Here is a 27757-nt window from a genome sequence, read left to right as displayed (position 1 = left end):
CAAGTTTTGTGTTGAAGATAAACTGCCAGGTGTACAGATGGTCAGATGAGAGGCCGGAATATGGTGTCTGTTTCCAATCTTCCTATTTATGGTGAACCTCTGAAGCAGGGATGGGCAACTGGCGGCCCGCGGGCCGCACGCGGCCCTCGTCATCACTCAGTGCGGCCCTTGAATAGATCAATAATATTTTAAAATTTTAATAATTTAAAAAAAAAAAAAAAAAAGTAATTACATTTTTGACCGATAGAGGGCGCGCCGTTCCCAGACAATAGCGGGCCCGGCCGCTTTGCAACAACAGAGAAGAAGAACGTCAACAGTCATGGCCACTAGCAGTGGCATAAAGAGAAAACTTGACCGAGAAAATCGCATTTTTCAGACAAAATGGGAAGAAGAGTACCTCTTCACCGAATTCAAAGGAAAACCAATGTGTCTAGTTTGCTTGGAGACATTATCAGCCCTAAAAGATTATAACTTGAATCGACATTACAACACCTTGCATAAGGTTAAGTACGAGAAGTACACGGGAGCTGCCAGAGCCGCAGTAGTAGCAGACCTCAAATCAAAAGTAGGTAAACAGCAGCACTTTTTCACAAAAGCTACAACGTGTCAAGAGTCAGCCATCACAGCGTCTTATGATGTGGCACTCGAACTTGCCAGGGCAAAGAAGCCACTGTCGGATGGAGAGGTGGTCAAGAGGTGCGCGGTGAAAATGGCCAAAGCCTTTGGTGACAACAACACAGCTAAATACTTTGAAGCTGTGTCCTTATCCCGGCGCACAGTAACACGCAGGATTTTTGACATCCACAATCACGTCGATGTGAAAATGAAACAAGTCATGCAGGACTGCAAATACTTCTCATTAGCTTTGGATGAGAGTACAGATGTGACGGATGTTAGCCAACTGATGGTTTTTGCGAGAACGATTGACAATGCATTTGATGTGCACGAGGAGTTACTGAAATTGGCATCTCTGCACGACACCACTAAAGGCAGCGATATATTCAACGCCGTTACCAGTGCTGTGGCTGAATATGGTGGCTTTGAAAAGCTGTCAACAGTCGTCACGGATGGCGCACCTGCGATGCAGGGAAGACAGAGGTTTCGCGGGACTACTCAGGCAGAGTGGAGTAAACTGCCCAATACTGCACTGCATCGTCCACCAGGTGAGTAGCGTCATATTAATTGTGAGATGCAGGCTACTGTAGGCCCGTTGTGCCGTGGTTACATAAAATGGAACGACATACGAGCAATATATTTTCTAACGGCAACTATTTTTTTCTAATCGTTTCAGGAAGCCCTCTGCGCAAAGACATTGGACTTTGGCCACGTCATGGAGTTGGTGACAAAAGTCACCAATCTCATCCGAGGAGGTAACAGGTCGCTAAGTCACCGGAGGTTCATCACCTTTTTGGATGAAGTGGATGCCGAGTATGGCGACCTGCAACTGCACACGGATATCAGGTGGATGAGTCGAGGAAAGTGTCTCGAGCGTTTTTTTGCACTGCGATCGGAAATACCAGTGTTTTTGGAGAACAGCGTTAGTGTCGATACAAGTGCATATTGCGCGCAGCTGAAAGACACACAGTTTGTTTGTGACAAGGCCTTTCTGACAGATATCAGCGCGCATCTAAATCACCTCAATACACTCTTACAGGGGAGAGATCAAACGGTGTGTGATCTCTATTCTCACATGACCGCATTTCAGCGCAAGCTCGGGCTATTCATAGATGGGTTTTCTTCCCCTCGTGTAAATCTGGCACATTTCCCCGCGTGCGATGAGATTCGCAAAGCTAGCCCCAGGTCTGAAAAACAAATCCAGAAATACAAAGCAGACCTCGAAAAATTACAGGAGCAATTCAACGATCGTTTCCAAGATTTTCACGAGATGCAACCACGAATTGCGCTATTCACTGACCCCCTTTCTGCTGTGGTCAGCGCGCAACCATCGGAGCTGCAGCTCGAACTCTGCGAGCTGCAGGCAGACCCGTTTTTTCAAGCAAAGCGCAACGAGAGGGGGATTTCATTTTGGAGACTTCTTCCCGAGGCACGTTTTCCACGTCTCCGAGATTTCGCCCTCTCAATGGCCAGTATGTTTGGGAGCAGGTGGGAGGTGCGCGTTGCCAAGCGGCACCTCCACTTACTCTCGACTACCCCGAGGAGCATTGTACACCAAAACACACCAAGACACCAAGAGAACAGACAAATGTTTCCAACCAATAGTCCTTTTTATTTAACTTCTACCTCAGTCCACATTCAGTCTTCAGTCTTTAAAAAGACTATTTCTTCACCCACACCCACCCCGGGCCCATACCATCTGCCCCAGCCGAGGGGCGGCACAAAGTGTCCGTTTCGTTCCACCCTCCATCCGTCGGGGCTTGGGTCTTCCTGGGAAGCAACTCTGTGATGGGAGTGGAGATAGACAGGCGTCATTGGCCAAAGTTTCATTGGTTGAAAAAGGTCATCACCACACACACTCTCGGGCTTAAGGCTACTCAGAATTTATATTAATCGTGAATACCACTACACACTCACACTGCACACCATTACACTGCAAACACCAGATCATAATGAGAAGCACACTGTGAACAAGGAGCAACACAAATGCTGAGTGAGGCTATGGTGCGTAACCAAAGTGGTATTAATGAAACATATGGTCATCACGGCTACCGAGAGGGAGGGGAAGGGAGAGAGAGAGAGAGAGAGAGAGAAGGAACGCGCGATGGTGTGCGCACGAGAGAGAGAAAGAGAGAGGGGGGGGGGGCAGCGGCCTTTCTTGAAAGAAGGGGGCACGGACGCCTGGCGACGAACTGAAGTAATACTCATCTTGGCGAGAGGGCATGTTCCCGCCTCTCCTCGCAACGTTGCACAACCCGCAGACCTCCGGCGCTCCGGTCGCGGACCTGTCCGGGCACAATGCCGTCCGCTACCTCCGTGGAGTCGCTGTCTGCTTGATCCGTAGGATCTGATACGCGTCCGCTTCCGGCCATGGCTCCGCCCGGGTACCGGCTCTGCGCCCTGCTTTCTGGCTGCTGCTTCTCACCGTCACGGTCGTCTCTCTGGGGTCATCTCTCTCGCGGCGTGGCGTCTTCTCAAAGTCAGGGTCGTTCTCTCCCCAACCGCCTCTCGTCGTCTCTGTCGTGTGTCTCTCCTCTTGCGTGTTCTCTGCTGTGTCTATCAAGAACGCGGGCATCTTCGAGGCCCAATCACCTTGCCACCTCCACGGGCTCGCACCTGCAAGTGCTTGACGTTGATTGAGCAGGTGCAGTCTTCCCAATGCACCATCCAAACGTTCCCTCCCCCACTTGTAGTCACCCCTGTGACAAAAGCCCCCACTAAAATGTTCTCGTCCCGAGAATTTACGAGTTCAGTTTTATCTGACTAGGACGGTCGGTGGCAAGAGATCAGACCAAAAAGTTCAGTTTCTATTTTTTGGGGTTTTTTTTTTCAGTTTTTGTTTTTCCAATAAAAAAATATGTCTGTAAAAACACAAGGTTTCAGCTCCATTTAAAACAGGCCGGATCTGACCTTGACCGGTGCCTCTGGGTCTGGTGTGTCCAGATGCACAATTACTCGACTCGGGGTATCACTGCCGACGTACGCCACTTGTCACAGGTGGGAGGTGCGCGTTGCCAAGCGGCACCTCCACTTACTCTCGACTACCCCGAGGAGCATTGTACACCAAAACACACCAAGACACCAAGAGAACAGACAAATGTTTCCAACCAATAGTCCTTTTTATTTAACTTCTACCTCAGTCCACATTCAGTCTTCAGTCTTTAAAAAGACTATTTCTTCACCCACACCCACCCCGGGCCCATACCATCTGCCCCAGCCGAGGGGCGGCACAAAGTGTCCGTTTCGTTCCACCCTCCATCCGTCGGGGCTTGGGTCTTCCTGGGAAGCAACTCTGTGATGGGAGTGGAGATAGACAGGCGTCATTGGCCAAAGTCTCATTGGTTGAAAAAGGTCATCACCACACACACTCTCGGGCTTAAGGCTACTCAGAATTTATATTAATCGTGAATACCACTACACACTCACACTGCACACCATTACACTGCAAACACCAGATCATAATGAGAAGCACACTGTGAACAAGGAGCAACACAAATGCTGAGTGAAGCTATGGTGCATAACCAAAGTGGTATTAATGAAACATATGGTCATCACGGCCACAGAGAGGGAGGGGAAGGGAGAGTGAGGGAGAGAGAGAGAAGGAATGCGCGATGGTGTGCGCACGAGAGAGAGAGAAAGAGAGGGGGGGGGCAGCGGCCTTTCTTGAAAGAAGGGGGCACGGACGCCTGGCGACGAACTGAAGTAATACTCATCTTGGCGAGAGGGCATGTTCCCGCCTCTCCTCGCAACGTTGCACAACCCGCAGACCTCCGGCGCTCCGGTCGCGGACCTGTCCGGGCACAATGCCGTCCGCTACCTCCGTGGAGTCGCTGTCTGCTTGATCCGTAGGATCTGATACGCGTCCGCTTCCGGCCATGGCTCCGCCCGGTTACCGGCTCTGCGCCCTGCTTTCTGGCTGCTGCTTCTCACCGTCACGGTCGTCTCTCTGGGGTCATCTCTCTCGCGGCGTGGCGTCTTCTCAAAGTCAGGGTCGTTCTCTCCCCAACCGCCTTTCGTCGTCTCTCGTGTGTCTCTTTCCTTGCGTATTCTCTGCTGTGCGTCTATGAAGAACGCGGCCACCTTCGTGGCCCAATCACCTTGCCACCTCCACGGGTACTTGACGTTGATTGAGCAGGTGCAGTCTTCCCAATACACCATCCCAACGTTCCCTCCCCCACTTGTCGTAGTCACCCCTGTGACAGGAGCACTTACATTTGCGAGAGCAGTTTTTCCACCATGAAGCACATAAAGTCCAAAGAGAGAAATAGACTCACCGACGATACACTGTTTCATTTGATGCGCATTGGGACCACAAACATTGACATTGACATCCAATCCATTGTGAGCCAGCAGGCCAAACCACAGCTCTCTCATTAGCTTCAATTAATGTTGGGCCTCTGTGGTTTTCTGCTATTAATGAATGAGAGCTATTTGCAATAAGTTTAAAAAAAAAACTTTTTTTGTTGTTTGTGATGAATGAGTTCAAATACCTTTTGCACTTATTTTTTAAGCATGTTTTGTCTTTGTTGCTTATGAAGCACACGCTACAATGCATTTATTTTATAAGCAGAAACTATTTGCAATCAGTTTTTTAAGCAAACTTTGTTCTTTGAAATGAAGGAGTTCAAGTTCCCTTTTGCACTTTTTTAAGCAAACTATTTGTCTTGCTAAATTAAAATGCATTTATGCAGAAAATAGTTGTATTTTGGTGCAGTAAACATACAGATATAAATTCACATTAAAAAAAAATCGAATTGAGAATCATTTGTAGTGTTTTTCATATCCAATTATTTCAAGTGCGCGGTCATGTGGCCCTCCTCATCATGGAAGTTGCCCATCCCTGCTCTGAAGTTTGTGACATTGCCTCTGCCTGTCCTGCTGACGGGTAGGGACAGGGGTATCGGTATGTGGGCTACAACGAATAGTTTTGGAGATGATCACACATTTCATGTCAGGTGTAGGCCTACATATGATCATATGAGATACATTTGTTGCTTTTCAATATTTATTTGTCTTCATTCTGACTTTTTTAAGTACCGTATTGCCCCGAATATAAGACATGGTTTTTGTTATAAAAATAGGACTCTAAAAAGGGGTTTATCTTATTTCCACGCGCTAGACTAAATAGCGTGAATATATATATATTTTTTTTATTTATTTATTTTTTTACTAAACCTGAATACGGAATTATGCTTCACAATAATGCCACAAAACTCAATAATGGATAGGTTAAGAGACTGTTTTGTCCATATCAAATTTGCAGATGAGTGATTCTACAATTCGACTGCGCTTTTAAGTCCATGGATTTTATTTGCCAATTCCACGAACTACATCCAATGATGTTTTGGACATTAGCACACATTTATCTTTCATATAATACAGAAAGTGTAGACATGGCATTATTTCCCTCACCAAGAATGAATATTTATTACAGGTTTTGGGCATTTTCATGCTGTCCTGTTTTCCAAATGTCAGATTCAGTCTTCATATTAGCGTGTAAAGAAACTTGTTTTGCCCAAGACGATTGCAAATGTTGATTCACAGTAATCATCACAATATGACAACTGTCAGAAAGACCACTGTCCTTTCCATTATACATGAAATTTGCCATTTTGTGTGTCCACGAAAACTGTGTTAACCGTGTCACGGTCTGAAACCCCCTCCATAAATCAGTAATGGTTTGGTCTTAGGCCATACGAATAACATCACGTGATGTCATAACCTCTTTGGCAGGATATGGGAAGACTTTTTGGTAAGTTTTGAGCTCCATCCTTCCATAATTTAATCCATTCTTTTTCATTTCTGATAGCGGGAAAATTGCCTGTCAACTGTGTTATCAACATATTCAAAAGATTAAAGAATTAGAAATCACATGTAGAAAAACACAGACAAAGCATACAAATACATGAATTGATTAAGGTGTTGTGGTGGAACTTCTGAGGTCCTCAGTTAGCACAACACCATAAAAATGGCTGAAATGTCAAACCGTGTTACTGTCAATGGTGTTACAATTAGCTATGGCAGTTGAGGAGGAATATGTTTTTGCCAATTCATCTCCATATTGACAGACAAACAAACAAAATAATTTGTGTTCTAGGGAGATGGGTTTGTCTGCTCTGTTTTTTCTCCTAACAAAGTGCAGACTTGTTGACCGTAACACAGTTGAGTAACATGGTTGACTGTTTTGAAAGTGTTTTTGTGCTATTGATCCCTTATGTGTTGGAAAAATCCTATGAACAGACACTAGGGATTATCTCTGGAGAAGGAAGTCTTGTGTAAGGAGGGTGACTTGGGATTTATAATGAAAAATGTGTCAGTCTGTATCACAGTGAATCATAAAATCCTACTTATGAAGCTCAACAATCACATTGTCTATATCAGTTGCATAGATTAATGACAACATCATTGCTGAAGGACATAAACACTTACAAACGTATGTTGTTTCAACTCTGTAGTATTTTTATATATGTTTGAAATGACTTAGTATTTGTCCATAACACTGTTGACAAAATAATCAAGCAAATGTTCGCTTTCATTAGAGTATTTATCAAATGATTTAAGATTAAGCTTGGCAATTTGTTTGTTTGGAAACTTAAATATATACACTATGTAAACATCTATGTCATTTAGTTGAAAAAAATACTGATAATTGACATTTTACTTTTGCCAAAAGCGCAGGCGAATCGTAGAATCACTCAGATGCTTGTTTCGATGACTGTCGCACAGCACGTCAATCAACTGTCAGGTTAGAGATCCATTATAGCGTTACGTTATCGCAGCTCGACGTACTGGATGTCCCAGTGTCGACGCACTGCTACTACAGCTCGCGTGGCCCGGGAGTTATATACAGGAAGTATATCAATCTACATGTCTAGCCGTTTTTATCCATATAGCAAACCAACTGCCCCTAAATTACAGTTCAAAATGCTCTTACCGAACTCGGCACATGTGTTTTTTTCACACACAGCTTGGCCTCGTGTTGTTATGCTTATGGTCGAAATCGAACATAATCATTTGAACCTAGGCATCATAAGCACATGCAACATACATGCTTGTAGTCTATATTTTGTACATCCAAAAGTTCGACAGATGTCAAAAATCTACTTTTACCGAGGGAAATGCACCTTCGTGATGACCACAGGTATCATGGGACATCTTCATGTAATCAACAGTCATTGGGTAACGCAGTCCGTCAGCCGCTGCTAATTTGCAGAACTTTCAGGACAGCTCAACTTTTTGACGTGCCACCAGAGAAATTAGAACACAGGGAGAAGGCTCAGTCTCATTGGTTCCCATTGTAGCCAGTTAGCTTTGCATGCATACTGCAGTAACGAGCATAGGCCAGTCCTTCATGTGGGAAAATGTATGGAATGGAAAGGGGAACCCATGCTAAATACATTGCTACTGCCATTTCCAGTCACAAATATTATCAACAAAACATTCCTGGTAAGCACTATGACTGTTGTTTAACAATAGGCTGTATTGACAAATCGTTCAGGTGTGTAGTTTTACAGCAGGTTAGAAGATTTCAACCTGTACTCGCTAGCATCGTGCTAATGTTTATGGGTTTGGCCCCATAAAAATTGAGCTTTGTTACCCAGTATATAATAATCTAGTGGCGCAAAATAATCGAAACGCTACTCAAATGGGGTCTTATTATTTCTAGCTTCGAACTTAATATTAATATTTCAGGACAAGAAATTATAAAAAATCATAAAAATTATAATGGTAAAAAACTCCATTGACACCCATTTATTTTGCACTGCCCCGTGGTTAGGGTTAGCCAGTTGTGGCTAGTAGCAAGTTTCGTGAGTGAACACCCCCTGGTGCCACCGGACCCACGCTCGCCGTGCCGGAATCCCAACATGCATTGCGAGTCCGGTAAAGACGATATGCCGCATTTCATTGAAAATGAATTGAATGCGTTGGTACGGCTTGCGTCAAACTGACAAATGGATGGGTACAGTCAATGTCAATGCGATGCGGCCGACAGTGCAAGTGGAAAAACACAAAAAACACAAAAAAACAGTCAATCGCGGCTCGTTGCTCTGCTTTTATTTTCTCATCAGGAAAGCTTTGGTTGTTATCTCTGGTCACCCGGCAACACCACTTGAAACTAAAGAAATGAAGGGTGATTTGACAAACAACCTGTTGGCCAAGTTTTGGATGCTGTCATCAGCCAATCAATGGTCATCTGTGTGCGCGAGAGAGTGGCGCCTTTTGACAAGCGGTGGCTGTTTGACGATATGCCTCACAACGATGCAACAACACAGAATAATGGTTAGGGCAATAGATTGCCTTATTCATATAAAATCACCAAGAGTTTTACCCTTAGTATGAAATGAATACCAAGCGGGATTCTAATGTCAATATGGTGCTGGCAGTGCATGGGTTTCAAATGCAATGCGTCAATCTGATTTTGGTCACGTTCGGTTTCTACTGTCCAACGGAAAACTTTGGATGCATAAAATGAAGGCGATTTGGCAAGACGGCTGCTGGTTAGATATTGCTGTCAACTAAGCATTTTGCAAAATCTGTGCATTGCACAATAGGTAGCCTATCTCTACTGGACTGGTTGCCTGACTTGCGCAGACTATGCTCTGAGTGTAGGCTATGTTGCGTCGCACTTAGAACAGGCGGGCCCAGGCGGCTGTAGCCTACTGGTGCTTGACAGGTATAGAGCTCGAAAGTCCCGCCCCTTAGTTCCGCGTTTCACGGGACCTAAGCTGACCATCTAACAACATGGTAGAGAGTAAATATCTTCTGATCTCAGTCATGATATGCGCTGGGCTACAAATATGCTGTTTAAGAGGCTAGATAAAGATTATTCATGCAGAAGTATCAATGTTTTGTTCCGAGGCCGTCGGCATGAAAAATGTGAAGAAACACAGCTTTCTAAAAAGTTTGGGGGTTCGTACGAAAAATTAAGCAAAAATATCAGAAACAACATATATGGAGCTCGTGGCACAACTCGAAGGGGATCGAAATATCATTTTAATACCGCCATTGGATTACATGCTACGATTTTCGGCTAAAAACGCCGTTGAGGTCCCATGAAATCGGGGGAAGTAACGTCACTTTCGAGCTCTATAGTGAGCAAAGACAGGAAAAGGGTATGAGTAGCCGTCTGTGGTCTTTTATCATGAACATTTCATTAAAATTATATTGGGAAATTTGTTCTATGTAAAAGCCTCAGATTTTCCAACAAATTAAAAACTGCATTTAGTCTTAGTTAGTAACTTTTTTCCCCATAACATGACCCTGAAAATGGGGGCCGTCTTATACTCAGGGTCGTCTTATATTCGGGCTACTACGGTACCGATATTAAACTTCTGACGTTTGCTACAGAGCGCAAGGGTGGACAAGCAGTTTTTGAGTATGGTGTGGTCGCCCCTGGAAACAGGGTTGCCAGATGTGACTGATCATTTCCAGGCCGAAAATTGCTGAAAACCCACCTGGAGGCACTAACTCCTCCCCAATTTGAATGAAATGTTATTGATTTCTATCCAGAATAACCCGTTTTTGACTAGTTTTACCCTTCAGATCGCCATCCTAAACAGCCCAATCTGGCAACAGTGGTTGGAAACTGGAGTCTGTTTGTATCAAGAGGAGTTATGTGTGAACTTGTCTCGTGGTGGAGATAAAGCTGCCAGGTGTGCAGGCAGAGATGAAGAGATGAGATCCCACAGGATGACATATTTTTTGTTTTTCTTTTTTTTGTTCTTATAAAAAAAAATCAAAGCAAGCGTCTGAATTTAGTAAATATGCACCTGGCTCTGCTAGTGCCTTGTAGGAGGGCACAATGAGAGGCTGGATTAATGCACAGGCTCGATATGGCTGCTGCCTAGAGCCCCCCACCTCGGGCCCTGATTGGTGAAAGTAGAAATTAAAAAGTACAATTGTGACAAGATGCAGTACTGGAAATTTAGAGACTAATGTTGAGTTTGAGTCATCAATCTTGTAAATACTCATTCCTGGCTCGGAAGCAGGACGCAGACTACCTAATGTTATTGCAGAATTTGTCCTCTGTGGGGGCCTACAGCAACCCATATTCTAGGGGCCCCATACCATCTTAATGCGGCCCTGCACAGTGAGGACTGGGGATGGTTTGGATGGTTAACAAGCTTTGTGTCCTCTTGAGACGTAAACAGAACATGTTTTGTCTGTTTATTTCTAATCTTTTTTCTGTTGTTTTTTTCCCTCCGTTCTTTTTTTGTTGTTGTTGGATTTATTTTACAGCTAATGGTATTAACCTGGTAGCCTGGTTCTCACCGACGGTGCGTGTGTGTACACAAACTACGTACTCTCTTGTAGCGCTGCCATTAACATGCTCTTCTCAAATCAGTCAATAAATGCATTTATTGGGAGGGAAAGTGGAAAACAGCGATCCTAGCGGTTACGTTCCAAACACCAGGGTGATCCTATTGAAACTCCCATAGACAAGTTTTAAAAAAAATCCCACAAAGATATGACTTGGAACTATAACACCAGACACATTTTTCAGCGTACACAATAGCATGAACTACTACCTGTGAAAATCTTGAGTCATTTTTTGCCCTTTTAAGAAAAATAGAAATTGTGCCAATCTGGTCGGAAACGGACTACAGCTCCCAGCATGCTGTGCTTCGCGCCTCGTTGACAACACAGAGAAACAAATGAACGCGAACGAACGCAAGTTCTTCGCATATCTTCACATTCTTGTAATCCTATGAGTTCCACATTGTCTTCTTATTACACATATATACACGCGATCATTTTGGTATGGTTTTAAATTCTCTAGTAGATATGATGGCTTCTGTGGTGACGAGTAACCACCTCTCTGGCTCATGTTTGGCTATGCTAATTTGGCTATGCTAATTACATGGAGTAAACAAGCCACACATGCCAGTCAGTGTAGTTCTGTATTAGCTTTTTAAAGAATATTAAAATCAGCTCAGATCAGTGAAAAACCGAACATTTTACCACCTGATTCGATAAAACGGGCCAACATGCCCATAATATGACTGCCACTACTTCTACTTCGTCGTCAGGGCCGAGATGTAATTTTTCAAAGAAAAAAAACATTCATTTGTTGCAGGGGGTTGGAACGTTGCCAGCAGGGGGCGATGAGATTACTTTCCCTCCCTATTGCAACTCACCACCAGTGTTGCCAGATGTAGCTGATGACTACCCGCCCAAAATGTGTTCAAAAACCGTCAGGGGGCACTAAAACCCGCCCAATTTCAATAGGGGCTCAGAAAGTCTTTTTGGGACTATATATTGAAGTGAGTTGCGTCGGAGGCTGCCAGTGAGTTGCGTCGGAGGCTGCTAGTACATACATTTAGGTGTATTTATTTGCTTTTTATAGCTTTGACTAGTTAGTTGGTCTTTTCATCCAGCCAAAGCTGAAATTTCACCTGTATTTGGCCAGTTGGCTGATATAATTTAGAGCCCTGAAGTAATTATATTTGGGAAAAGAGAGGAGAGACAAAAGATTGCTACTATCCTTGAAACAAAGGGACTGAAAGCAAGGGAAACAGTTAAAAATCTTGGGGTCCTCATTGACAGTGACCTAAACTTCAACAGTCACATGAAAGCTATTACTAAGTCTGCATTTTATCACATAAAAAACGTCTCTAAATTTATAGTCTAGACACATTTTTCATATTTGTGAATGTTAGAAGCATTTTTTAGTAAAAGTTGGGAACCTATATACTTAACATAATTTAAGTGTGCTGAATTCAACTAGACTGGTTCCCAAGCTGGATTTTGAGGTTTTGACAGTTAAATTTGAAAAACAAAATGGCTGCCAAAATACGCTTTTTTGACAGAGCATTTTACCAAGTATTGCTGTACTTGGAAATAAATGCTCTTTTCTAACATTTTGTGTCCCAATAATGTTTCTTGATGAATGTATCTACTATAGAGGATTTTAAAAAGTATAAAATAGCTTCTAGAATGCTAATAATGCTAATATTGTAGGTGTTAGCCTAAACGTTTCAAATATTTAGCTTTTCTAATAAGATATTTGTAGCCTATGTGTGTTTATATGGTTAAGAAAATTGATATCAGTATTTTAGAAATACTTAGCATAATGTGCAGTATTTAGTGTTTCCAAAAAATCACTTAAAGTTGCTATTAGCTCTCTGAAAACTGTCCAGAAATCGCTAGATGACACCATGATATTACATATAACATAAGTTATTTTGTGTCATTTTGAAAAATGTTCAGACATATTTTACATATTTTATAAGATACTATTGCATACATTTGAGATAGTCTATACATGCTACTCAGCCTGATTGTTAGTGGCCAGACATCTCTTGAAGATGATGGAATTGGTAGCAAGGAAAAACTTGCTCAAAGTACAGTTCTGAATGAGGCTTAAGTCCTTGTTTATTGTGTCAGTGATGGCAAAAAATGGACTTTGAAACATGTCAGTCTTGCTTGTACTCTTCATCAAGCTATTGGGTAAAAGACCTAATACGACAATTCAACCTGGCAGGTCATTGTCTGAGGTCCTCCAAGTCCAGATCCTCCTTAGCTGAGAGCACTGTAAAAACACTGAACCAAGAGAGTGGTGCCATTATTCCAACAAACATTGCTGCAGATAAATTCATCCACTACACATGTGATAACATTGACATCCTGGATGAAACACTTGATGGGAAGAATACTTCCCATGCAACACAAATGGCAGCATGGCAGAGAGGCCAACCAATTGATGATTCTGTTAAAGATATGAGGGTCTCAGGATTACTCCTAGAACATTCAAACCAACTTTTTCAGCACCTATTGCTGAATCATGCTTTGGAAAATCCGGAAAGGAGCATAAGTATGCTAAACAAGCAAAGGCCACGGACCTAGCTTTCTTCTTGCACTGTCAAAACTTAGACATGAAGACTTCTTGGTCAGTGTTCAATCAGTCACTGTCATCAAAGGAACAACAGACTGCTGCGTTGTATTTGCCAATAGTCCTACTATGCGCTACTGCACACGTTTTGCACACATTTTGATACTTTGAATACAAATGCATTGTCATATCTTCACATTTTGGACAGGAACATACAAGTTTAGCCAGATTCTGATCAGGCTATGAAGTGGGTAAATGTCACAGGCAATAAAAGAGCATCATTGCGATCACCGAGACAGCCTCAGCTTTGTGTAGGTGGACACTCTCTTTTAACCTGAGATCACACATTGCAGATCAAACATATGGAATGTACAGTGTCCTCCATGGCAGCAAGAAACTTCACAATGACGGAACCTACTCACCGCAGATTAGAAACAATACGGAGTGAAAGTTCTTTACACACATACAGCTCCAGGCCTTTTTATTAGAATACCATGAAAAAGTTGATTTATTTCCATAATTCCATCAATATTGTTAAACTGTCATGGATTGTAGATTCATGGCCCAGTTTTTTAACTATTCCAATCATTATTTTTTTTCTTTTTATATACGTTGGCCTTCCAGCTCAAAAAATCCATGAATTGGGGAATTCGCATTATTAGAATATTGTTATAAAATCACATTTTTCTTCATCAAAATTCGGGTCACATTATATCAGTTGAAATTTGGTACTTTCTACATAACATGCAATGGTCAATACTTGGTTAGGACATTCTCTGTCTTCATAATGGCCATGATGCGTTTAACATTGAAGTCAATGGAAAAACAGTGCATGGCAGTTATGGAAGCCCAGATATCCTTAATGCTTTGCTGTCAGCTGTTCTTGTTTGTTGACCTGGTACCCCACACTTCACTCTTCAATATACCCTGTAGATTTCCATGCCACGTTTTGGCGCTAACTCACCAGTTTAATTCTAAATAACCAGAAATGAATCCCCATTGAAAATGAATGGGGTTTAATTTCTGTTGAGTTAGAATTAAACTGGTGAGTTAACACCAAAACGTGGCATGGAAATCTACAGGGTATATTGAAGAGGGAAGTGTGGGGCACCAGGTCAGCTATACAAAAACAGCTGACGGCAAAGCATCAAGGATATCTGGCCTTCCATTACTCCCATGCACTGTTTCTGCCATTGACTTCAATGTTAAACGCATCATAGCCGTTATTATTAATAATATTAAGACAGAGAGAGTCCTAACCAAGTATTGAACATTGCATGTTGTGTAGAAAGTACCAAAGTTCAACTGATTTGATGTGCACTGATGTGAAACAAATTTTGATGAAGAAAATTGTGATTTTATTACAATATTCTAATGATGTGAATTCCCCAATTCATGGTTTTTTTGAGCTGGAAGACCAAAATGTGTAAAAATAAACAATTTAATGATTGGAATAGTTAAAAAAACTGGGCCATGAATCTACAATCCATGACAGTTTAACATTATTGATGGAATTATGGAAATAAATCAACTTTTTCATGGTATTCTAATAAAAAGGCCTGGAGCTGTATGTGCGTACCCAGTTCCTTGGACTCACGTCTCCTGACTGAGGTCACAAGTACCCTGAACGACACGAGTTACGAGAGCTTGACTAGTTCTAGCCTGCTCTGTCTCTTTGTTCTCTTGACTACAGTCGACTACTGGCAACGCATTTCAGTAGAGTCAGACTCTGACTCGCCCCTGGCAAAGTGCTTCGATCTCCCGCCTAAGGCGGACGACTTTTTATCCCAACTCCCTGCCACCACAGAGAATCTCATACAGCAGGGACTGACCACCACCCTAGTGGCTGATGTGGCTTCCCCAGCTCGAGCAGCTGCCTCGGAGCCCCTTGGCCATCACCGCAGGCCATTGCGCTTGGCACAAAAGCGCACCCCGTCACCATTCATGGCGCGCTTGTAGGCGCCAAAAGTCCTGTATAATACACCACGAGCGCCTTCGTCTGACGCCTCCCTTTTTCCCCTCCTGCAAGGAGGCGAGATTTCTCAGGGTTTGTCCAACCTTAACCCACGGGGCTCAGGGGCCTCAGCTGAGAGCGTAGGGGCTTCGGCCCCTCCTGCTACTTTCCTCTCTCCTGCAGGTTCGAGTCTGGCACCGGACCAGGAGGAGGACATGCCCCAGCCCAGGGGCCACCTGCCCCTATGAGTCTGGCAAGGGAACATTTTAACCTAACCGGTTTTCTGGATAACGTTATCAGGACAATTCAAGGGGCCAGGGCCCAATCTACTGGGACCGTGGAAGAGAGGGGACAACACAACTTGTGCCCTGGGCACGCTTTACGCATGTACATGAACAGGACTCACTCTTTTAGGGAACACTGAGCAGCTGTTTGTGTGCTTCATCAAGCCCTCTACAGGGCTCACAGTTTTAAAATAGAGGTCTCCAAATGGTTGGTTCAAACCATTGCCCTGGCATATGAGTCCAAGGGTCGCCAACCCCTGGCTCAGATTAGAGCTCACTTTACCAGTGCATCTACATCTTGTCCTCTCTTCAAGGGTGCAGCAGTTTCAGACGAGTGCAGAGATGTGACCACATTGCCACAGGAACATAGGGTTCTGGGCACGACTACTGATTGTCTGTAGGGTGATAGGAACGCTATCCTTACAGGAGGCTCTTGGAGTTCTGCCTAGTTTGGACCAGCAATCGGGAGTGATTGTAACTCTCCCATAGATATGTGGGATATGTGAGATATGTGTCGACTGAAAGAGAACATTAGGACATGAATATGTCCCTGGTTCTCTGAAGGAGATGAGTGAGCCATCTCTCAAGACACCCTCGTTGCCGACAGCCGAAGAGAGGTTTGGCATCAAAGTGGCTTATTTTCGGTTTTGAGAAAGTGGACATCCCGCCCACGACGCAGTTGATTGGACCTTTGGCGTGATTGCAAAGGTCTTCAGCTAATCGTACAGCTGAGAGTGTGCTCCCATAGAGATGGCTCACTCACCTCCTTCAAAGAACCGCGGACATATTCATGTTCCAATATTACGTTTTTTTTAGATAATACTATCTTCTTTCTCTCTCTTTTTCTTTCCAAATCGTATTGAATGACAATTGTGTATGATAATGTGCTTTACGGAGGCTATTGCTATTGAATGCCAGTTTACGAGGATATCACATTATAAAAAGGCATAATAATAGTAATTTTTATCTTTTTGCCTTTTGTGTAAGTGTAGGAATACATCTTAAATGCAAATATGTGAGCATTGCCCATTTATTTCCGTGGAAAAGTGATACTTTCTAACGTATTCTGCTCAAAATCAAGAATTTCGGCGGCCATTTTGTTTTTTGCCCATTTCATGGTCAAAAACTCAAAATTCAGCTTGGGAACCAGGCTAGCTGAATTCAGGGTACTCTAATTGTCTTAGAAAACTAGGTTCCCAACTTTTACTAAAAAATGCTTCTAACACCCTTATAAAGGGCCTTTTTCTGGAAATGCTTCTAGTCTATTAGGGGCCTGATGTCTAAACATGATCTGGAGAAGCTAATACATGCCTTTATTTCTAGTAAAGTTGATTACTGTAACAGTCTTTTTACTGGCCTCCCCAATAAAACCATTAAACAGCTTCAACTTGTACAAAACGCAGCTGCAAGGGTTCTTACAAAGACAAGGAAGTTCGACCACATTACTCCAATTTTAAGATCGCTGCATTGGCTCCCAGTAAGCTACAGAATTGATTTTAAGGCTATGCTACTTGTGTTTAAATCACTAAATGGAATGGGACCCACATATCTACTGGATATGTTTCAGCTGTATGCACCAACTAGGTCACTAAGGTCAACGGAGAAGAATTTGCTGGTGATTCCAAAAGTCAAAACAAAGTGTGGAGAGGCAGCCTTTAGCTTCTATGCTTCAAAGCTTTGGAACCAGCTTCCAGATGACATAAAAAATGCACCCACTATTGATAGCTTTAAATGTAGACTCAAGACAAAGCTGTTCTCAGATGCTTTCCCCTAGCTTAAATTACTTATTCTTATTATTTTTATTTCTATTTAATTTGTTTTATTTTATTTTATGTTATTATTATTTTTACCTTATGTTTTATCTTAATGTTTTTAAATGCTTTTTGACTCTAATTCATTTCCTTCTTTCTTCCCTGTTTCCTTTCATTTACATTGTTAACTTTGTGAAGCACATTGAGTTGCACCTGTGTATGAAATGCGCTATATAAATAAACTTGCCTTGCCTTGCCTTGCCCTGACGTTTGTAAAACTTGACTCCACATTGCAAAACAGTTGTACTTGTTGCTTGTATGTGACGACAGGGGGATTGTCTGGTTATTTCGAAGCAAAGCATAAATAAGACCACTTTTGGGAATAAAATGACAAAGCAGGCAACAGTAGGCCTTCTAACCCAGTGTTTCTCAACCTTTTTTTTAGACGAGGCACCCTTTCAATTCATGAAAAATTTCAAGGCACTCCAAACCAACTATCGCATCCGATACCACACAAGATTAGAAAAGTAACACATTTGGAGACGTCACACGACCTACGTTTGAAGTTGCAGATGACTGGGACGACCTATATTTACTTTATTGTGCGTAAATGGCAAATTAAAGATTCCACTTACTAACATGAATTTATCAATTTAGACAAATATGTATTATATTACATAATTTATTTATCAGCCACGTTTCCGCGGCACCCCTGAGGGGGGACTGTGGCACCTCAGGGTGCCTCGGCACCCCTGTTGAGAAAGAGTGTTCTAAGCCATCACAATCAGTCAATTATTCCAGTACAGAAGAACAGAGCAGGTATCATGCCGTCAGCCCATAACATGCCAGCAGAGATTCTTTAAGTACGGTATATGCCTGCACATACTAAAACAGAGAAATATAGGCCTATTCACTCAGCAGCCTGTCATGGGCGTTTTTAGACAGGGGCCAGGGTGGGCCTGGGCCCCTGTAGGATTGATCCTGGCCCCCCCTAGGGCCCCTGCACCAGCCTATGATTTAAAAAAAAAAAAAATGTCTAACAGGTTTGCAACGTGCATTGACGGATTCCAAGTGCAACACACACAGGAAGGGACTAGGAGGGTCAGTTGTCCCAGGTACAGGCACAGAGGGGGTACAGAATTGGGTCCTAGTGACATTACACATGTTGGGTAGGGGGGCCTTTGTCAATACTATGCCCCCAGGCACGCACTCAACACATTTCGTGCGATGTTCTACCTGCTGCAAGCAGCGACCTGCAGACTTGTGAGCTAGAACTTCTTCATTTTTGGAGTCATCATTGCTGGACTTAAATGGAGTTGGATAACATGCTGAAGTGAGGAAACAGTTAATTTCCTAAAGTTTCTGTAGTGAGGAATGTGCCGGTTTTAAACGGAATGGTGGCATGCATTCGGTTTGGGCACTTTAGTCGCTATGGGCTTGCTGAAAAGTCGCTAGATGACGTCATGACGTTACGTATGACGTCACAATGTCACGCACGGCGCGCTGATCTACAGAAAACGTGCCCACATGCCTTCGTCCACAGTACAAATGGGCGGTGCTAGCTACTTTTTGGAGATCAGAGCTTATCTGCAGCCCCGCTTAACCGTGGGAAACGCTTCTGACGGCGGCACAGTCAGAATTATGTGGAAAAACGATTCATTTCTCACTGAAAATGCACGTTTTAAAAAGTCGCCACATGCACCAAAAAGTCGCTAAAGGCGCTAGATGAGTTTTTTGTCGCCATGTGCCCGAGATTCACTGCGGTCGGTGCGGCCAGCCTGCTAGTGCTCATTTAAATTTGTCATATGCTTGTAGGGTAGACCGAGTAAAGTTAAGTACAGGGTACAGTTTAGGTAAATCAAATATACCTGTGTAACAACAAGACTCTGATCTAATTCCAAAGTGTAGGCATAACATAAATGGCAGTCCCAAAACATTTGGTGACCATATCGAAGATTGTGTCATCTCGGTTTATGTTGACATTCGGTTCCTGCCATATCTTTGTCCATATCGCTTGCCGTAGTCTCATACACGCAGATGTACGTGCATGAGAATTCCTGTGTGTATCACAAAAGCTGCCACACTGGTGCATCATGTGTCACGTCTGTCTCTACCCGCCACTGGAAATGTGGTGTCGTGGGGAGGGACACTGATTTGCCTCTCACAAGACAAGCGAAATAGTCGCTAGATTCGGCCAGATTGAGCCTGAAAAGTCGCTAAGTCGCTAGATGATATTTTTTGTCGCCAGAGGTGGCCAAAAGTCGCTAAATTGGCAACACTGTATGTGGCTGAGTTAAAAGGCAATTCTAACAGTTAAAGGAATCTGAATATTGCCCGTTGTGCCAAAAAGTGAGTGCCTGCCAGAACACGAGTGCCCTCATTGAAACCAATGACATTTTTTGAGAGAAAATTATACAATTTCTTGCAGAATGAATTACATAATTTATGAACTAAAAATATGCTCATGAAACATTACTCGTCCTGCACTTAATATGAGCTATTTGAATGAAACTGTAACATTTGTTATGACAATTCTTCGATTCTTTCATGGAAATAATACTGAAATTGTAACCAGTTCTTTGTAATACTTCCAGAAGGAATGTAGATGCTTTATTGATAGGCTTTCCATCTTAAATTGTGTCAGAACTATCTGAAAAATTGGTCATCGGTTTCCATTGGTTTCCAATGAGGACACTCGTGTTCTGGCAGGCACTCGCTTTTCGGCACGACACCCCCAATCTGATACATTACATTTGGATCTCCATACATTGTTTTATCCATGAAGAGGCAATAAAGGTTTGTTTCCCAATAAGCCTCTAGAGGATAGTTATGAATCACTGGTGCTGATTGCTATTGGCTAAAACTATCATTGTATGTGACATCATTCCATGTGACCTCATTTCCTGTGGTGGTGTTTTTAAGTTCAGCCACTGGCATTGTTCTGCCCTTCTGTTCTTCTGCTCTACCTGTCCTGTTAACACCTATTCAGGGAGAGGGGGTGAGGAGGCCTGTGGATAGGCCTTTGGGGCCTAATGGTCTCCTCTCCCCCTCTCTCAAGCCAATAAACCTTGCATTTCTGAATCCCAACTATTGCACTGGATCTGGTCTTAAATATTAATTTGCAGGGATTAAAGTTTTCCGTCGCTATGACGGATTTCCGTCAACTGGATTTTCGTTTGGACGGATTTCCGTCCTTATAATTCATGTCAATTAATTTACAATTTTTACTTTCCAACTGAACTAAAATCGAGAGCACTCCTGGTCATGAGAAGGGGAGGAGAGGTGTGTTTAGTGTACGGATTTAGTTATACACGCCACCACCGGTGGTGTCATACAACAGATTCACTCAGCAGTTTTGAGCCATCCCCTGTTTTTCCGTGTTCCAAAAAAAGTACACGAGCGGTCAACAATTCGGTTGCGGCGCAGCGCGAGAGATTAAAAAAACAAATAGCCAACATTGTTACTGATGGCAGAAAAGAAAATAAGTGTAGTACTATGTCTTTAAAGTGCAATGACAATCATTAAACGAGTTGGACTGATATTCCAATATGGGCTAATAATGCATAGTGGAATGCATAGCTGGAAGAAGGTAGGACACGTGTTTCCATTATCATTGCACCTGCCGTGGCGGATAGTTAGAAAAAAAAGAAAAGTTTACTTCCACTGCGCATGATGTCCTTTTCATGAAGGGTTTTCCTTTTAAGCATTGTGACTTTTACTAACATTATTCATAGCCCCAACGGGACGGCTATCATTGGCAGCTAGCTAGGATATACCATGCGTAATACCATGCGTTTCATCCTCAAAGTTTAGCGCGTTTGAATGGCTACGTGTAGAACTAGCTCTAGTTGTCTTTCTGACAACGGGTAATTTACAGTCTCATCTGTAATCATATCATATTAAATTTGTTGTTGCCGATATATATATCAGAAATAAGTTTTAAAAAATGGGTTGCATTTCACAGGGGTCACGGAGGCTATCCCTGGCAGAGCCAATATTTTATGCCACGTCTTGTTCTGGGAAGCAGTGTTCTGATGGGTGGACTCATGGTCAATAAATGCCGTTTCGGTGTTTGTTTCACTTTCAAGGCTTGTTGTAGGCTACTGAGTGATGCTATTTTTGCTAACTGGAATAGTGTGCAGCAACAGTTGTGTGTGTGCTAGTTTTTGAGTGGCTCAACGTCTGCGCCCATCTTCTCGGACTATACGCTTCGTTTGAGTTCAGTTATTTGCGCACTGCGCACTCAGGACTGATAGGTGGGTGATTTGTCTTGACTCGAGTGGAAAGTTGCGCGACAAGCTTGGGAAAGTGTGTTACTTTAGTTAAACGATAGACGTATGTCTATGACTGTGTCGTGTCTGCTTGCGTCGTGTCAGCTTGTAGGAGAGAATACGAGTGCGTGTGGGAATCAGGGACGTTTTATAAATCAATGGTAAGCGTGTGCCTGGCACCGCACATCAAGAAGCAAAAAAGTACCGATAGCCATAGGTTTTCAAAACAACACAAGAGGTAGACTACCGCACCCTGTTTGTAAACGTCAACAAGTTATTTGTAACAGGATGAATAGTGAAAAACATACAAAATAACCAACAACTAGTTTTCTCCCTCTGATTGCTATGGCGAAATACTGCAAGCAATGCGCACCAGTGCTTTCACCAGAACAGTGTTTGCCCATTCTGATGGGAAAGACAAAATAAAGCCTACTACTACTACAAAAAAAACATAATGGGATCACTGAATCAACGCATTATTGCAATTCCAAGTCAATAATTCTGTGATATCAGCTAGACCATTTTGAAGCAACACTCATTGTGAATCCATCCTGCATAATGTTGTGAACAATTCATAAACAATGGGTAGAAATGAGAGGAAATAACCAAAACATGCCCCAAATTGCAGTTCAATGTTTGCAGTCTGATATATCCATTATCCCTCCATTCTCGGCCAGTTCTTGTCAATCTGGTGGCCTAGGCCTGCCCCCTTTCCCTCTTTCCTTTTTCTTGTAGTATTTAGAAATTGGCATCCATAGCACTGTAGGCCTACATCTGATTGAGCACATCTGATCTAGTACCTACAGGTACATTCATACTGAGTGTGTATATAGGCCTACTGAGTGTATAATGAATATTCATTGTTAATGTGAAGTGTAAACTTTTATGTTGGTTGAAGTTCTGATTTTGTGGCACTTTTTGGTATTACTGGCGCCCTCAAGACATAGGTCTATTCTGCTCTAGGCGACTGCCCTGTCTGCCTATGCCTAGTGCTGGCTCTGGCACCATTCCTTGCATAAAACCAGTGTATGTTTCGTTATGAGGGCAGAGCCTGGCTACATTGGTTTTCGTTGGGTTACGGAGTGATACTCGATCGGGTGCCTAACCGGTAAAAAAGTTCAGTCAGATGACTTTTTTTTTGCTTTAATCCCTGAATTTGTAGTACATAGATACTATCACGCTACCATGACAACTACTCTGCCGCCTTCCAATCTCAGTTTAGGAACTTCACGCTCTCGGCTGTCATAACGGCGCAAGCGCTAAGATATACAGATGGTGTAACTTCAATCTGCTCATTACCGTGCCGGGCCGCGGCAGCGTACCGTGATCATTACACCCTGTGGCCATTCGGAATGCGGGGGGCAGTATAGCACCGCTTTTGCAGAGCAGCGTCTGCCTGTGTCTGTGGTCTGTTTGTGCTTCCGTCCTTGCCCGTCCCCCAGTTTTAGTAGTAGTAGAAATACAGTCAGCAAATTGCATGTTTTATTTAGCATTGGGCATTTGATAGGGCATTTGATAATAACACAAGTGTGAGCCCTAAACAAGACCACAATGTGAATTTAAACTCGACTTTTTTTCTGTCTTGCATTCACCGTCTCCCAATCCGTCCCTCACTTATTTCAGCACTATTCAAGCCAGGAACGGGTATCCTCAGGATACAGAGTTTGCATACCTACTACAATTTGAACCGGTAAAGACAATTAAAACCGAGTCAATCAGACAGGAACACCATTGTAATTAAGTGTGTCCCGTGACGCCAGCATGAGAGAGATCGAATTTTAAATTTGGCGACGACATTCTGTCTTCAAAACTGGCATCGGCCGCTTCCAATTTAGGACCATAGGCCTATTCAACCGTTTCCACAACCTCACTGATCACAGTTGCTTCATCTGTAATGCCAGGGCTAAGAATAACGAAAATAGCAAAACAGAGTAGGCTAATAAACCGTAATGGAGAGACAGAGGAGACATGAAATCAAGCGGCGGAGTTCGGACCATTTTGAGTGGACCGATGTCGCTTGCTTTGTGTAGCCCTATCAAGCAAGCCTGTCTGTCTCATTTGTGCGATGAGCACAAAAACACAAATTGAACCACTCGTATAGTGTGAGTCAAACAGACATGAACAACATTGTAGCCTAATGAAGTAGTGCCCCCGTCATGTCAGCATGAGAGAGGTGATTTTACATTTGGCGACGACATTCCGTCTTTAAAACTGGCGCATGCCGCTTCCCCTATTGCAGGTTATTACCTGATCTACACTGTCGTTACCACAAAAAACAAGGTAGCACAACTTAATACTATTACTAGCCTATATATCTGGTAGCCTAAATAGTAGGTTGAAGACGGGGGTATTATTGGTGCACTGGTTTTTTTTTTGCGAAGCAGAGTAATCTGCTTCAGTGTAGCTCATTGTATGTTGATCCCTCCCTCAGTTTTAGGCTACAAGTGGAAAGAGTCAGCCAATTGCGCGTTGCACGTAACATTGGGTATTTGATAATAACACAAGCGTGATCCCTAAACAAGACCGCCAGTCGACGGTGTTTTGTTTTCATTATTCTGTCCTGCATTCACCGTCTCAATTCCGCTCCTAACTTATAGGCTAAGTGATGTCTGTTAATTATTTCTGCACTACCTATTCAAGTCAGGAACGGATATCCTCAGGATAGCCTACGGACTAATAGGTTGAAGACGTTTTTTTTTGTATTGGTGCTTGTGAACATTTCATCCTTTCAATGCGCTGTTGTGCGCGATCGACGGGATTCCGGTTAACTGGGGATGTGATGCACACATGACAATACATCTGTTACACCAGGTGTGGCTAATCATCTGTGATTAGGACTGCAAATTCAGTTGCTTCGGTGGAGATGCGAACCAACAGTATGACTGGGGAACTATGACTCCTTCGGAGGCTGGATAACCTGTCGCGCCACGACATGTCACAAAAGGCTGTGCAGTCCCGTGCACTGCACTGCTGTAACCCACCCCTCCCCCACAGACAAACATTCATGTTCTGAAAAGTTCAACACGTTCTGAACATTTTAGCCGCTTTGCATTAAGTTTTCGAGCAGACACTTGTCCACGGTGACGCAACATCGAAAGAGAAACGCTGTTCACAACCTAACTGAATAAAGATTTCATTTAAAAAAAAACCACAGCATTTCTATGAAAATGTGCTGGGTGACCACACTGCCTATGCCTATCCAGATGCACGTATAGCAACAACGAGAAAGAGAGGGAGAGACGGAGAGAGAGAGAGCGATTAGCGCGTATCTGTGTGTGTGTGTGTGTGTGTGTGTGTGTGTGTGTCTGGGAACATTTGAAGTGAAAAAAACACCCTCCCCCACTTCAGCATCAGATGTTGGTGGTCTACAAGTCAATATGCTTACCCGACTATCTTGTAGCCCAGTCATGAAGTTCATAAAGCCATCGGTAGCCTATAGGCCAAGTTATCCAAAATCCCTCCGCAAATTTCTGCATTGCCTGAGTTCATAGGCTAAAACAACTTTATTTAGGCCTGACTTATTTAGCTCACTTTATTAGCCTTATTTAGGCCTATTATCGTATTTAGGCTTTAACGTGGGCCTATTTTACAAAATATCGAAAGAAGGAAAAGACACGACAGACAAGTTGAGGCTTACTGATCGTAGCCTATTACAGCAAATCGAACATGCGCTTTATGAACACACTAGCCTGAGGGCAAACATCTTCTTGGCACTATTGAGATAACCAGGCCATGCAGGAATTCAACTACCTGGGCCCACACTAAAATACTGACAGACTACAATTGCTTGGATCTTCAGTGGGTTTCGTGGGTCCGGGGGGATGGGTGGTGATGGCACGCTTGATGTATTTTTCCCCACCCCATGCATGCACGCGGACACACAGGGTCGGGACATTCACCCAATGAATGACTGAGTGCGGCTAAATATGCCTGTTGCATATCGTAGCCTAATTATTCACACATCACGTCAAGTCACAAATTAGTAGTCTCTTGCAGTTGACCTATGCCAAATTAACGTCCTCCCTGTAAGGCTGCACTAATTCAAACAGGTAGAGGAGTCGGCTTAGCCTATAGCCAAAGTCTATAAAATGTAGCCTATTTTTTGTAATTTCCAATTATCTAGGCTATGTTTACGATAATGATTTGTTGCGCTACGACGGTGCTCAAGACAAGTTGGAACATAGTCATCTCAAGTGCTCCTATTTTATTTTGATCCTGCTTTAAGTCAATGGGCGAGAGGGACGGATGAAACGGGTGTTTCATTCGTCCCGACAGTGTCTACTGACACTTAAATCCCTTTTGCCTGTAAACCTGACAACTTTGACTTTTCATACTTTCGGATATGTTAAAGTTTTCGAGTAAATCGCAGTGTTTCATTCGTCATGAGTCCCTGCTCTCCCCTACTGCCTAAACTGTTACAGTTTAAATGCGTCCTCTCCAAACAGAGTGTGTGTGTGTGTGTGTGTGTGTGTGTGTGTGTGTGTGTGTGTGTGTGTGTGTGGGCGAGAGAGGGAGAGAGAGAGAGAGCGAGGGAGAGAGGCGCTTAATTCCCCGCAGAAAGAGCAAGGCGATGTCTCCAAATATTAGACAAATGCATCTTATTTTAGTTAAGTAGACATCAGGGATGTATTTTGCTTAATAGCAACGCCGACCTGATTGGTTCATATTGCTCTGAATAGCCACAGAAGGCTAGGCTATATTTTAATGGGTTTACGCGCGCGAGGTCATCTAACTGTGGTCACAGTCGCCAGGTGCTATTATGAGAGGAAAACTATAGCACGTTGGCAAACATTAAAGTCAGTTTAAGCCATGCATATGATGAACCAGTTTTCTTGTTTGAAAAAACACACTTCCCGGTGCGCAAGGTGCATGCATTTCTGACTGACCCAGATGAAATCGCATGAGGAACTCCATGATTATGAGATGACATTGCATATATTTCCCAGCATATATTTCCCCTCTCTCTCTCTCTCTCTCTCTCTCTCCAAACCCAGTTGTACTTGGACTCACTTTTAACACCGCTGGCCTACCCAGGTGAATCGCAGCACACATTGTTTGCAGTGAGCCGTGCCGTGTGCGAGTGCTGTGCAACTTCACCCCTAACGTTTAACCTAGACTAGCGAGTGCAGTCTTGTAAATCACGTGGAATAAGTGCAGCGATTACCTGCGTAGCCTACTTAATTATGGAAGTGAGTGTCATTTGGACTGCCTATGGAATCAAGACTACTGTCACCAAGCTCTTCCTGTCTCCCCAGCCTCGCAATGGATGGACACCTGGCCACCGCTCCTCCGCCTCCTTCGGAACGGATGACTGTGGGGGGGATCTCCAAGGAAATTTGGAATTTCGGACTTGTATATATTTGGGGTGCCCCGGGACTCTTTTAGATTTCTGTTAGTTAATAAATATTATTTTAAAACTCAATATTTGTGTCTTGGCGTAGGCCTATTTGTGGTGTACAGTACTCTCCAGGGTATTTGGTAACAAGGAGAGGTGTCGCTGGAAAAATGCGCACTTTCTCACCTGCGACACATAACCCGACAGTTGGTTACACTTAATTTGAGCACGAAAACAGCAATATCAGTCGCTTGCTAATTTTTGCCAATGTGACAACATTAAATTCATTAGGGAAGTGTAGGTTAGGTTATCGCCCCAGCTGTTGGCGATGTGAGATAAATAGCCAACGCTTACACGCTCAAACGAAGCGCTGTTAGGTTACTGCGGTGAGGTGTATTGCACTCTCAGTAATTTTTACCAAACGAAAAAAGTATCCACAGCCAGACAACAAGTCTGAAGTTGCAATATTAGACGTTTCAAATCTTGCGATGCGATAATCGGTATGGCTTCTGGCTACACTCAATTTGCATTTTGTCAGAGCTTGCACATTAATGCAATTCATCCGATCATCATTTAAAAAAAAAAAAAGAAAATTCATTACATTATTTAGGCTATTCTTTTTATGACTCTTCCTACTTCCTGGAGGTGTTCTCACACAATTTATAGGCATGTTGTTATCCGCTGAATCGGTGCGTGCTGGTGAATATGAGCATAT

At 43.2% G+C, this 27757-nt stretch overlaps 1 pseudogene; it reads left to right on the top strand.

Annotated features, from left to right (window-relative positions):
* Window positions 1-784: 784 nt before the first annotated feature.
* LOC134469916 (general transcription factor II-I repeat domain-containing protein 2-like) lies at window positions 785-3255 on the top strand (annotated as a pseudogene).
* Window positions 3256-27757: the final 24502 nt, after the last annotated feature.

Source organism: Engraulis encrasicolus, chromosome 19 (assembly GCF_034702125.1).
Source record: "Engraulis encrasicolus isolate BLACKSEA-1 chromosome 19, IST_EnEncr_1.0, whole genome shotgun sequence".
Taxonomy (NCBI): Eukaryota; Metazoa; Chordata; class Actinopteri; order Clupeiformes; family Engraulidae; genus Engraulis; species Engraulis encrasicolus.
Note: the sequence above shows the minus strand (reverse complement) of the source record. Positions and strands in the feature narration are given on the sequence as shown.